Source organism: Vicugna pacos, chromosome 20 (assembly GCF_048564905.1).
Source record: "Vicugna pacos chromosome 20, VicPac4, whole genome shotgun sequence".
Taxonomy (NCBI): domain Eukaryota; kingdom Metazoa; phylum Chordata; class Mammalia; order Artiodactyla; family Camelidae; genus Vicugna; species Vicugna pacos.
In genome coordinates this window covers 28,748,473-28,761,330 of record NC_133006.1, presented here as the reverse complement: position 1 = coordinate 28,761,330, position 12,858 = coordinate 28,748,473, and the positions used below count along the sequence as shown (strand labels likewise).

The 12,858-nt window shown below is 38.4% G+C and overlaps 1 long non-coding RNA gene across 2 annotated transcripts in view; it reads right to left on the bottom strand.

Moving 5' to 3' along the window:
* Window positions 1–1,367: 1,367 nt before the first annotated feature.
* Window positions 1,368–12,858, bottom strand: part of LOC116284473 (uncharacterized) — a 131,878-nt gene continuing 120,387 nt past the window's right edge. For both annotated transcript variants that reach the window (XR_004194245.2, XR_012062319.1), the window contains exon 5: window positions 1,368–1,429. This is a non-coding gene — a long non-coding RNA (uncharacterized lncRNA). The remainder of the gene's footprint in view (window positions 1,430–12,858) is intronic.

Sequence of the window (12,858 nt, the reverse complement as noted above, 5' to 3'; positions counted from 1 at the left end):
TCATCCAAGTGTGTTTTTAATCAATTATCACTTAGATAATTCAGAGGGCAACATGTATGGAAAAACAATGGCGTGATTAACTAGGCGTTGACCTTGTGTCATGGCACCGGTCCAGGGAGAGCTTATTAGTTTGAGCTAGCAGTAAATATGAAACCGAGGGCATCGTAAATCATAACAGTAGGATTAATCTGAATGTGAATCAGATACATGGGTAAAGCTGAGACATTCCCAGTTAGTCCAGAAACAGCTCCATGCAGTTAGTGGAAAAGAAAACAGTAATTTTCATACACAGGTCTATGCACAATCCTTTCCATTTTATCTAATAATTTTCAATGGAAGAAATTGGTCCTTATACTTAAATAAGAATTTTCCTTAATTAAATAAATCAGAAACAACGGCACTTAGGATAGCTGTTGATGCTAGGCAGGACAAAATCTTTGGGGGGGGGTCCTGTATTTTGTTTCTCAGAGAGTTTTATCTAGTCATCTGTTAAAAACTTCCAGAACCAGCACACCTTAAGGCCATTGTTTTCACACCATAAACTCACTGTGTTTAGTTTGTCCGGCTCATCATAGAAGTTTCCAATTTTGGAAGAACATTACGACCCGTTCTTCCCTGTGGCAGCCAATTAACTGGCTGGACCATATTAGACAATGACTGAAAACTGGTTGGAAGAGTTCTGAGCCCCATTTTGATTCATCCCTAATATACATAAAAACACTTAATCAGGGTCTTAAACAGAGCCTTGAGTAATGACACTCGAAAACTTAGTTCCCAAATTAAGAAAGAGTATTCTGAAAGTTCCCTGCATTTGGGATTGTCAGGTTGATTCACTTCTTACCTGTCATGAACATGTTCACTTTGTTTGCAAAATCTGATAATTGGTCAGAATCAGTAAGTTTGAGTTTTTATTACTTTGTTATTTCTGGACGTAAGTCTCTGGTAATGTAACTATCAGAGGAAAATGAAAAGCAGGAAAAGACCTGGAAAGTAATTATTTGGTATTATGGTAAAATAGCAACAATAAAATTGTTTCAGTAAATATGATTTCTTTTTTTTCCACTTTAAGAGAAAATTGAATAAACTCAACTGTGTATGGAAACACAGCCAATCAGTATCCACTAACTTAGTAATGTCAGTTAATCAGAAACAAACATGTGCTTCGTATTCCTTTGGAGTTTGTACATGGGTATTCTTCCATTTATATATATTCATTTTTCAATCAGACATACTGACTATATATAAAAAATATATTTCCCTACCGTCGTCTGCTTATAAGCCAGCTGTTGTTGTTGCTTTAACAGTTGCCATTAAGACTTACTTGTTCTTCCCCAGAGGCACTGAAAATGTTCACCGTGGTGTGAGTCATACGGATGGCTCCTTCCCGTCAGAGGATGAATCAGTGTGGGATGCCTAATTCCAGAGGGGTCTAGGGGAGGAGAAGAGATGGTCAGTGTCTATCGTCTTCTAGCTCAGTCCATTCCAGAAATACATACACAAAAACGACTCAGTCCTTTCAGTCTAGACCAGAGGCTTCTTCAAGCACTTTAATCATCTTGGATTCATGGTAGAAGCAAAGCAGGAAAGAGTGGCTGATAACATTATATTGCACATGTGATTATTACCCTGGATGATGAAACACACTTTTGTCAACCTGTGTAAGAGTTAAATTAACTTAGTAAATTAAAGGTAGTTAAAAGAGAAGAAAAAAATCTATTTTTATGATTAGAGAAAATACAAAATTATACAGGGTAGGTGACATTTTTATGTCATTCAATTTTGTTAGACTATAGCAAGCCAATTAGAGAAAATTAAATTTCAAGCCTGATTGATTGTTTTAAATATTCATTTTAAGCCCTGCATTTGGTGTTTGTTATATTCTATAGGAAATATCAAAGAACGTCCGCTGCATCAGGAATTAAATGAAACCTATACTGTCAATAGCCTAGCCGGGGCTTTTGATAAAGTATTATGACATTTCCATATTACGCAGCACCATAAAATGCTAAACATACACTGAACACAGGACTATAAGTTTCAAAAGGCACATACTGGAAGCTGGAGTGTTTGGCATTTATAGCTGGCTAGCATGGGAAGATAATGAGGAGTTTGATACCTTGGAAATCATAACTCTGAAATATATAACAATAGTTTCCCATCAAGATGGATCGTATATCAAGCAATATTGGAGGATAATTCAAGTCCGCAATGCAGTCTGCTTTTCATTTCAAGTGGAGGGTGATGTAAGCCATAATTTATCCAGGTAGTACGCATGTGGGAAATAATGACAAATTTAAGAGCAACTTATGACAAAGAAATCCACTTAGGAAAAAGATGAAAGATTTGATGTCCTCTTGGCTCTCAACTTTTTTCCCACTACTATTTTTACCCTTCTCCATGGCTGGAAAATCTTTTGTGTTAATATGGATTCATGATGAAATATAAGTATTTCTTTAAAAATATAAAGGGACATATACAACTACCAGGTAGTGTTACCCGCACTGGTGATTGAGATAAAGTGGGATAAATCATTTTCATGATAGCTTATTGTAAGGATCTACTTCTCCAGGAAAATCTAAATAATTGTCTGCCAAAAATCACTTCCCATGTTAAGATGTGCAGTGACTCTTATACACTAATTATTTCTTTATCCCAAAAACTCCTTTATATAGAAATGGAGTTGGGGTGGCCTAGGACCAGCACTTCTGGACTTTGAAAAGAGCTAAATGATATTTTGCTTTAGTTTTTCATTTCAGTATTTAATGAAACATTGAGAGAGTGGGAAGGTAGAAGGAGTTGTTAGTGAGAATAATCCGTTGTGATCTGACAAGATAGTGGGATCTCCCTGGCCTTTCCCCATCAGCTACATAGGCTTGGCCAGTTGCCACTTGGGCTCTCCATGTGCCACTAGATGAAAATATATCTCATTTCAGAGAGGGTTAGAGTTTGGCATGGTGGACCGGAGTTTTACCTCCCTCTCTGCCCTTACTTCCTTTTTTTAAAATAATATGAAGCTATCTCGCCACTCTAAAATCTAAAGACACTATATGAACAATGGAGCCATTTTTCTTCTTTTTTTTTCTATTTAGACTAAACCTTACATCTTCATCTCCCTGAAAACCAATCAATCAATCAATCAATTTGAACCAGTGGTCAGGAGATAGGTCTTTTCATATCTGATGACAGTGAAATTGTTTTTAACACTTTAACTTTCTTGTGCCTCAGTTTTCTGCTTCATTTGTGCTTACAAACATGGTGATAATGGTAGCAAAACACATCCTTGACTTTCAATTATCAACGCTAACATGAGAAAAAATAAAAATGAGGTTAATATAAATTATCAATCATTTTATTTTGGTGTTAAAATTAATTTCAATTTCGCAAATTTGTATTTTCTTTAATTATGGGAGGAAGGCATTGTTTCAATTGATTTGGATTCTTTGATTACTCTCAGAGTAACACAGAAGGTAACAGATAAATTCCAGCACAAACTCAAGTAAAATATTATTTAAGGATATAGCACCATCTCCCAGTGTTCTTTTCAGATTTTTAAACTTAATTCCTCTTATTTTTACTTAGGAATTGGTTTCTAAAGAGATTTAAAAAAAAGTTGTTAAGATGGTTGACATTTTGAATTTTTTTTTTTTTTACTGAGGTACAGTTAGTTTACAATGCTGTGTCAATTTCTGGTGTACAGCACAATGCTTCATACATGAATATACATATATTCATTTTCATATTCTTTGAATATATTTTAATTTCATTGTAGTCATTTTCCCCCTTAAAGTCAAGTAACCTTAATTTCTTTTACATTCTTCTATGTCCTCATTGCCAATTATGTAATCATTTCCAATGCTCTACTTTAGTGTCCTTACACATATTCAAAATCATTCATCTTATTCACTCTTTAAACAATTCTGAACACAAAATGAAAAGTTACATGATAGAAAACACAAAAAATTAAATATTTTAGAAAAACTATCACATAGCAAGCACTCACAGAGAAAGCTTAGGTTAAACAGGCTTATACTTCAACAGCAGGGCTTAACTTAGATTTACTTGTTTACTTATAAACACCTGACTTACATCACAAAGGGGTTGTCAGAGATTTTAAAAAAATAAACATAATAAAGACAAAACAAATACCTGAGAGAGAGTAAAGGGAACATAAGGGTTATACTCTAATAAACCCCTGGATATAAGAAGTATAAATATATGAAAGTTACACTGAAGTTGAAGAAAGGCAGGTCACAAATTTGCTCTCAAAGCTTTCAGCAGTGAAAGTAAAAAGGGAACCAGTATCAATTACAAGAATCACAATATTCCTAAGACTAAAGAATGAAAATAAAATAGAAAACCATAATTCAGGAAAAAATATCCAAAAGTAAAAACCTGAGAAATTTCCCTCATAGCTTCTCATAAACAGGCATTGGATAATGTAATAGCAATATTTATTGGGCTGTTGCTTATGGGGCTTCTCAATACAGGCAACTGGCATAAAGCTACTGGATAATTTAGTGAAAACCAATAAAAACGTTGCAAAACATTCTGGTTCAACGCCCAGCTCTTTGGTTTGACCCAAAGATAGAGTCAAAATATATACGAAAATAAATATTTAACATGCCCATCAAGCCTACGGGTACAAACAATTCTCCACAGCCCGTGTTTTGACAAGGATTAAATGGCAGAGACTTAAACATTTTCACCTGCCTGAGAAGACCTGCAGTGGCACTACTTGGTACTGCAGATTAAGTGTTCAATCATATCCCTCGAAACTCAATTAAACAAAAATAGTCTTCAACTGCCTTTCTTATCTAAGATAACAGTAGGACCTGGTCTTAAGAAAAGATATAAAGAAGAAACAATACATCAGCCCAAAGGAATAACTGAAATCCCCCCTTTTTCAAATTTAGGAACTATCAGTCTTAAAAAACATGTAGTTCTAACACACTTGTGTAGAAATTATCTCTGGCTAGTCACAGACTTCTCTGAGAGAAATAAACTCAAATTCTAGTAGAATCTGTGCTACTGATGTTAACTGATATTCATGGCAAGATGTGTGTTTCAACAGAAATAGTTTCTAGTACATGTGAAGTCAGAACACCGATCACATTTGGTAACTATGAAAGTGATCTGAAATGCACACAATGGTCTATAAATATAGTTCTGATTTGTTTGGCTTTCCACAAAATTAAAAATGAAATGCTACTACTCGTTTGCCAAACACATCAACTATTTGGTCAAATTCATTTTGAGGGAATCTGGAGAATGTTCCATTGTTTCAAAAGTTCCCTTTTTAGAAGAGGAGGCTTGCTCCCCACCCCCACACCCCAAGAGAGCAATGTAGAGAACAGAATTCTCCTGGAAAAAATTTCCAGCTCTAATTCTCAAGGAAAAGTAATTTCTTATTTGCCTCCTCAGCCCCCTTCGAGGACCACACGGCAGTTTTGTTCTATTGCTTTTTTTCCTTCCCCCTCCTGTAACCTCTCATTCTTACAGCGCTGAAAAGTTTAAACAAAAATGACTTTGTTTGGTTCTGCAGAATTAACACGACACTCAGGCTTATTTCTAATTGACTGCAGATGTTTTTTCAGCAGAGAAAAGCCTCAGCCTTGTGTGCATAATTCTTACACTGCCCTAATGGAGGGAAGCGAGTCCAAAATTAGCAACTTTCTCAAGTCAAATCTGGCTATGTGCCACTTAAGACTTTGGTTTTTGTTGTTGTTTTGTTTTGTTTTGTTATATATATATTTTCCAATTTTCCCAGGGTGTTCAGACAGAAGATCTTAAAAAATCTGCACAGGGAGGACCACCACGTTTGTAAGAAACTTAGAAACTCACACTAATCATTGTGGCAGTGCGTTTACGTCTCCACTCTGCTCTCTGCCCTCAGAAATAGAACTTTAAAAAAAATCGCAAAATCGTTGATCTCTGCACAGCAGAGTGTCAAGCTTTGGAGGGAATGAGGTCAACTCCAGGGTTCTGTTTTGACTGCCCTGAGACGGAGCTGCTGACATGGACAGACTTGTGAACACCAGCTGAAGACAGGGACACTCTGTGTTCTTTTGACTCTTGGCTTCAACAATTTGCTGCGAAAGATGTTACAACCTCATTGTTCCTTCCAGATCCAAGGCCCTGTGTTTATGTGTCCAGAACAGCAGGTCTTGGGGCTGATTATGTTGTCTTTTTAAATTATCACTTTGATTATTGAGAACATCATAATTAGGTGGTTCGTGTACAACGTCTCTGCTCCAGAGGCCTGACCACGGGACTGACTAGAGAAAGAATGCATGGCCCATGGAGACGTGTGTTGTAGGTGGAGGAGGTGTGTGTGCTGTGCTCTTCTCTCCTTTCGGTGGAAATTTCAGGACAATTAAGCCAACTTTCAGAAGGTATGATTACATCTAATGTGAAAATAAAGAATCCCCAGGGATTACACATTCATACTTGAGGAAAGAATGTCTAAGTGGTTAGAGGGACGTTGTAATAATGCTAATGAACAGAGAAGTCAGACCCTGGTGTACACTCAGGACTGGATTTAGACAGATACTCAGTGAAGGAAGAGGATTCCTGACGACCACCAGCATCGTCAGCCCCCCACCCAGACTGCTGACGTGCGGCTACTCTCACCTGGAGCCCTCTTGCTGCCCTGCGGTCACTGGGTTTTTATTGGTTTCAACAGTATGCTTGCATTTTGGAAAAGTTCATCTGCAAGTACAGCGTCGACAGCAGGTTTTAGTGATCCAGACAACACTGACTTACCATGGATTTTGCCTCCACGGAATTATTTTCAAGGACTCAGTTACACAATCATTCAGATCCTAATTTAGATAGAGGAAGCATCCTTTTGGCATATGGTTTCAAAAAAGACTTTCAAGCAAAACTTAACACTTTGAGGAGAGAGGAAAGATATATTCATCTTCTGTTTTTGTTTTTGTTTTTTCTTCCGGTAATCGTAATAGGCCTTCCAGGAAGTCTCTGTCACGGACTCAGAGCAGGTCACAGCTTGAGAAGCTAGAGGTGGACTCTTGGCTTCTAGAGAACCAGCTCTTCTCTTGCTCAGACTGTGTTTATGAAAATGGAAAAGTCACGAGAGCATATCCTACTGGGTTGTGTTTTTTTCCCCCACATTGTAGGAAATTGTTGTTAATAAACTACTTAAACATTAAAAATGTAGGAATTTCTGAAGTTGCTGTAATAATAAGACACTGTCCTTAAGAGCTGGGAAGGTTTAATGGGCTCAGCCCATCTCTGTGCATATGAGAAGATCTGGCGCTTTAATGATAAATAATGAGCATGCTATTTCAAAGTGGAAACAGCAATATGAAAGTTGAGGAAAAAGAATTACTGGACACATGAACAATGTCTTTATAAATACCCTCTACGTGAGAATTCTTACAGGTTAAGAGATGTTAAGCTTCCATATGCCAAGTAGCATACCTACCTGCCTGACCTATGACCTTACCAAGCAGATGCCAAGGTGAGTTGAATATAGGTGATAACAAATTATAAAGCGTATATAGCTTTTAGAAAGAAAAGAAGTACCAAAAAACACTAGAAAATCAAACCAACACCTGCTTCTTTCAGAGCCTGAAGGAAAAGAGGATTATTTTTGAAGCATGTTTAAATTCAAACAGCAGTAGAAAAAGACTTGTATTATCCATAATCAAGGAAAACATTTTAGGCTGATTTCAGCCAAAAAGACTAAGCCAGAATACAGTAACTAGTAAACAGATTTTCCCCCCATGCAATACCAACAAAGAGCTTGGACACACTGACCCACAGGGCTGGATAGCCAGGAAACAAAAGCCTTTCCTCAACGCCTTAGAAATTTGATATTAAGCAGTTCCCAATGCACTTAATTTTTGGTTTCTTTTCTCTCAGTTTCAGTCTCTGTTTGTTACCTGCTCTGTGTATTTACCTCTAAAGCACCTAGCTAATAGCTTTTAGCTAAATAACTTCTGCTTTTAAAGGGAATTCACAGTGTCGTACTCTCACGTTATCTTGTAATTGATTGTTTTTAATGGATGGGTCTTTCTGTTTAACTAAGGATTTCTGACCTTTAGGACTGTTAGTATTTCTAGGTGATATTTACTCTGTTGATCTCTTGCTTTCATTGTTCCTTTGCACTCTTTGTGTGTAGTTTCTATGTTTAAACTGGTGATCTCATGTATTTTGAAACTAAACACTCAATCTCCTTGGTCTGTATACTTTCTGGTCTCTAGCTGTGGAAGCACCCTCCTAATCCACCAGATAATGTTGAAATCACAGCTTCAGATAAACTCTGGTGCTTCCTGTTGGAGGAGAGGAGTTACCTGTTGGGGCTTAGCAACTCTAACTTATTTTCTGTTTGATTTTTGTTTACTATAGCTAATAATATCAGACTTCGGCATTTCAACAACTTACTGAGTAAGGAGGAAAAGAAAAAATTTTCTGTAAGACCTTCACACTATGGATTATTTGCTACTTTGGGGGAATGATTAAGGGTAAAATGGTACACTTAAAACAGTGTTACTTATTCCCCAAGGACAATATCGAGTTACAAATTATCTACCAGATGGTTTGAGGTCAGTTCTCCTGGGATGGGGTGAGATTGAGAGGGTATGTGAAATAAAGTTAAACAAATGCTTAAGGAGGTTCTAAAGGAAAGAATCAAATAAAGGGGTGTATGAAAGTGGAAAAGATCAGTGGAATACTTTTTATCTTAATAACTTGTTCTATACTTATGGGCTCAGAAGCCCGTAAGCAAGGTTCAACCTCCAGTTTACATCACCTGGAGTTAGGAGGCAAGTCTGCCTGGATCCCTGTCCCATGGCACGGCCCCTGGAATGAGAAGGCTGGAATGGAAGTGGAATGATGACTGTGAGTCACTGCACCCTAAAGTGGATGCCATCCAATCTTCCCACATCACTCCTATGTTAGCTAAGCAATGTCCTTCACAGGGAACAGGAAACCTCTCAGGAGTCTTCGAAGAATAAAAGCAGTAATTGAAAGTGAGGTGCTTAAGCAGTCCCAGCAAGCAAGAAAATGCAACAAATACCATTCTATTTACTGGCTTTCAAAAATTGAAAAAGAAAAAAAAAAGATTTAGCACCAGAGTGCATTTAAGAAAGAAAAATCAAGACAGTCTAGCAGAAGCTGGGGGAGGAGGGAACACACGGAGTAAAAATTCCCTCTGAGCCTACAGAAAGCAATAAGAGTTCTCATTTAACCTCAGAAAATGACTTGAGAATCACTTGTACTTTGAAACGATTCTAAATTGCAAACTAATTTCCCAGTGGGATATGTTGATGGCCTACTGTACACAGCATAAATAATGAGTTTGCAACCAGGACCCCAAATAAAGCAGTGCACGTTCATGGAATTTATGAACATTTTTTTCCCCATCTGACATTGCAATGTTAATGCTTCCAGTTAGGAGTTTTACTGTGTCAGCAGGTGAATTCCCTGGCAGTAAGTCAAGCTCTAATGGAACACGCTGGTAGGAATGATTATGCCATTGCAGTGTAAAACTCTGGTGCCAGTATTAGGCTTCTAGAATACACGGGCACAGCCTGCTCCCTACCCCGACCGCAGATGTTCTCGGCTGTTTGACTTTTAATGTTACACTTGAAATTGACTATGGCAAAGTAAGATTTCTATTTTATACAGGATTTCAGAACTGGAAATTATAATAATATCAAGCCAAGCCTTCTTTTCTATACAAGAAAGAAATCTGAGGCTGGTTAGATGGTACCCATTAGTAAGTGGCAGGACTAGGATGCTAACCCAGGACCCCTCTATTCGTGCTCTGTTCCTGTCTCTCTTTAGGGTGCTGCCTCTTGCTCAAAAAAAAAAGTTGGATGCAATAAATTTTATAAATGTGTTTAAGAAAACTGGACAAAAATATGAATCTGCAGTATAATAACAGAAGACAAAGCATACGCTGGTATATCTGATCACTCAGACTTCTCTGACTGAGAGACAGACATGCAGTGAGAAGTCTACAACTGAGTATGATTTTTCACAAGGCTTCATCCTCAAAATTAATGATATTACTAGACTGAATGTGACTGAACAGTTAGTATGATGCCTAAAAACAACTTGCTGAGGTTATGACCGATGGTCCTTACTCGCCTTCAAAAGTGAAGAAATACCTTTGAGTCAGAAACAACTGAAATTTCCTAAGAAAGCCTTGTGTGCCACGTTGCTCAGGAAGGTGTAGCCTGGGTACACTCAGCCATAGCTCTTCTGAGACCATTCAGGGGTGTCTATTCTGTGGGGGACATGTGGTTTCCTCCACAAGAGCGATGCCCAAATTCTTAGCCACTCATCCCAGGGTGTTTACTCTGCTACACAGTACAGACTCCGCCCCTCAGAGCAATTCCATTTCTACAACCTTCCTTAAGCATCCCACGGTTCATACAGCTGGCAGCAGTGTTGCTTTGCTGCACCTTCTTCGTTCATTATAGGCTTCTAACCCTAAGCCTATAGGCACAATCTGAGTTCTGGTCTAGCATGAAGTTGGTGCCACCATTACAAAGCCATTCCATCTGGGCTTGGACGTCAACCAGCAATCCTTTGCTCATTGGTTCCTTTTCCTCTTCTTTACATCCACTGTTTTAGTCAACGCTCTTTTCAAATCCTTTACTTGATTTCTTCATCATCGTTCTTTATAGATAAGCATCCTTTTCCATTTCTACAAAGTCCATCAAGAATACCTCAAACTGGCACCCATCGCCATCAAACTGTACCCCAGACCATCACCCTCTCCTTTCCTACACTTGTCCTTCTATTGTCTGGACCCTATCACGTTTTGCTCCAAAAGTTGTCCACTCTTTTCATATAGCCTTTTTCTTTCAGCAGGCAAACATGTTAAAATATCTTCAATCCAAGAGCCAGAAGAAAAGCAGAAACAAAAAATTCATTTGGCCACCCATCTCCCTTTAGCTGTTACTCTGCTCACCTTTCTTTAAAGAGAAAGCACTTCCTTACCTCTACAACTTTCCTACGAACAGGCACCTCTGCCCCCCAACCCAGACACATTTTACCAAGCCTATCCAAGGCTTTCCAGATGCTAATGTCAAATAACATGTTTAATTCTTCAACCTACTAAGATTCTCTGCTGAATTTGTCCCTTCTTACAACCCCTCTTCCTTTGGCATCAGTGACACTACTTTGTCCCGATTTTCCTGTAACTATTCTTGACAATTCTTGGCTGGTTTCCATTTCTATCTCTTACATGTTGGTGTTCCTCAGGATCACATCATCAGCCTTTGCTTTTTGTCCCATTTCACCCACTCTCTTTGGGTGAAAATGCAGCTCTCCTGGCCGCAACTGCCATTTCCACGTGGTAGCTCCCAAGTCTGCACTTCCAATCCAGACCTCTCTTCTGTGTAACAGAAAAATATGTTCTACTATCAACTGGACTTCATTTGCAGGAATTGACATATACACTTCTAAGTAGATGCAAATCTGGAGCCAGCCCCTTCTTACTTACCTCCACCTCATCCTTCCATGTTCTTCACCTGAGTGACGTATTCATCCACCCAGCCGACTAAATTAGGCAACCCATCACTCTCTTTCTCTCGCTTCCTTAACTTTTCAATCCAATTAGTGGCAACGATGCTATATATATTCTTTCATCTTAATGTCTCTCAAATCGTCTGTCTCTTCACTCCTCCAGCTCCACTGCCTTGGTTCAGACCAACTGGCGCACTCCCAGATTATGGATTATTGAAATAGCCAGCCCAGCGGTTTCCCTGCCTCCCCCCACGCCTTCCTCCGTTTCCTCCTCCCATGTGGATAGTGAGATGAAAAACATCCTTTAGATGTGCCACGTGACTAAGGATAAAAGCCAAACTGCTTCACATGACACTGAAGGCTCTCTGACACCTCTTGCGTCTTTGCCCTACAGTCTCGAGCACGTGCTAAATGGCCTGAGAAGCCTGTCCTCTCGCATCTGTCGTGGTGCTTACACAGAGCACTGTTCCTGGTGTTCACCTTCTCCCTTCTCCATAAGCCCCAAGGTGGGAGGCTGCGACCAGGTCTCTCAACACCTCAGGAGGCCTGGTTCATACTAAATACTCAGTAATATTTCTCAGGCAACTAGATGGCCATGTATCTAAAGTACATTATTATAATCATGGTCATACATTCTCAAGCATATGCTTTCATGTATTTTTATCTTTTTGTTTCATTAGATGCATTTATAAAACATTAAATGGCAGACTGCATCCCCCCCAATTCTTACCTTAGTCTTCAAGCTAATAATAAACATATTTAATTGAGGACTTATTATTTTCTCCCAAGCATGTTTTTATTACCTTGCCTTAATTTACTTATTTAATTTCTTCAAAAACTACATGGAGTTATTATTATTATCTCTGCTTTATGTATGAGAAAATTGATGCAGGGAGAGGAGCAGAGTGGAGCTTGAAGATGCGGGTCCAGAGCCCCCCTTTTTAACTGCGCTGACATCCTGCCCAAGTATCAGTGTTCCGCAGCCTTGGGGTTGTGCTTCATCCTAGGTTTCCTTCCATTCATTCTTTCTTTAAATACACTCATTAGAACTTAATTTTTATAATTTCAAGAATCAGTAGCAATACATTTTCCGACCTGAAGATGACACTTCTTCCTAAGAGTAGCCTATCCTTGTTTCTAGCAGTCTGTAACACGTACATAGTGTAAAGAGAGGATTACAAAAAACAGCCATGAATGAGTGGCAAAAACTATTAAGGTCTAAAAGTGCTTAAACATTCCCTTCAGAATCCACAGATAGTAAAAGATAATTAAAATACATTAGTACATCCATCCAAAGAGTGCCATAAAAGATATCTAATGGTGACAGAGATTCCTGTCGCATTTTTTGTATTTGTT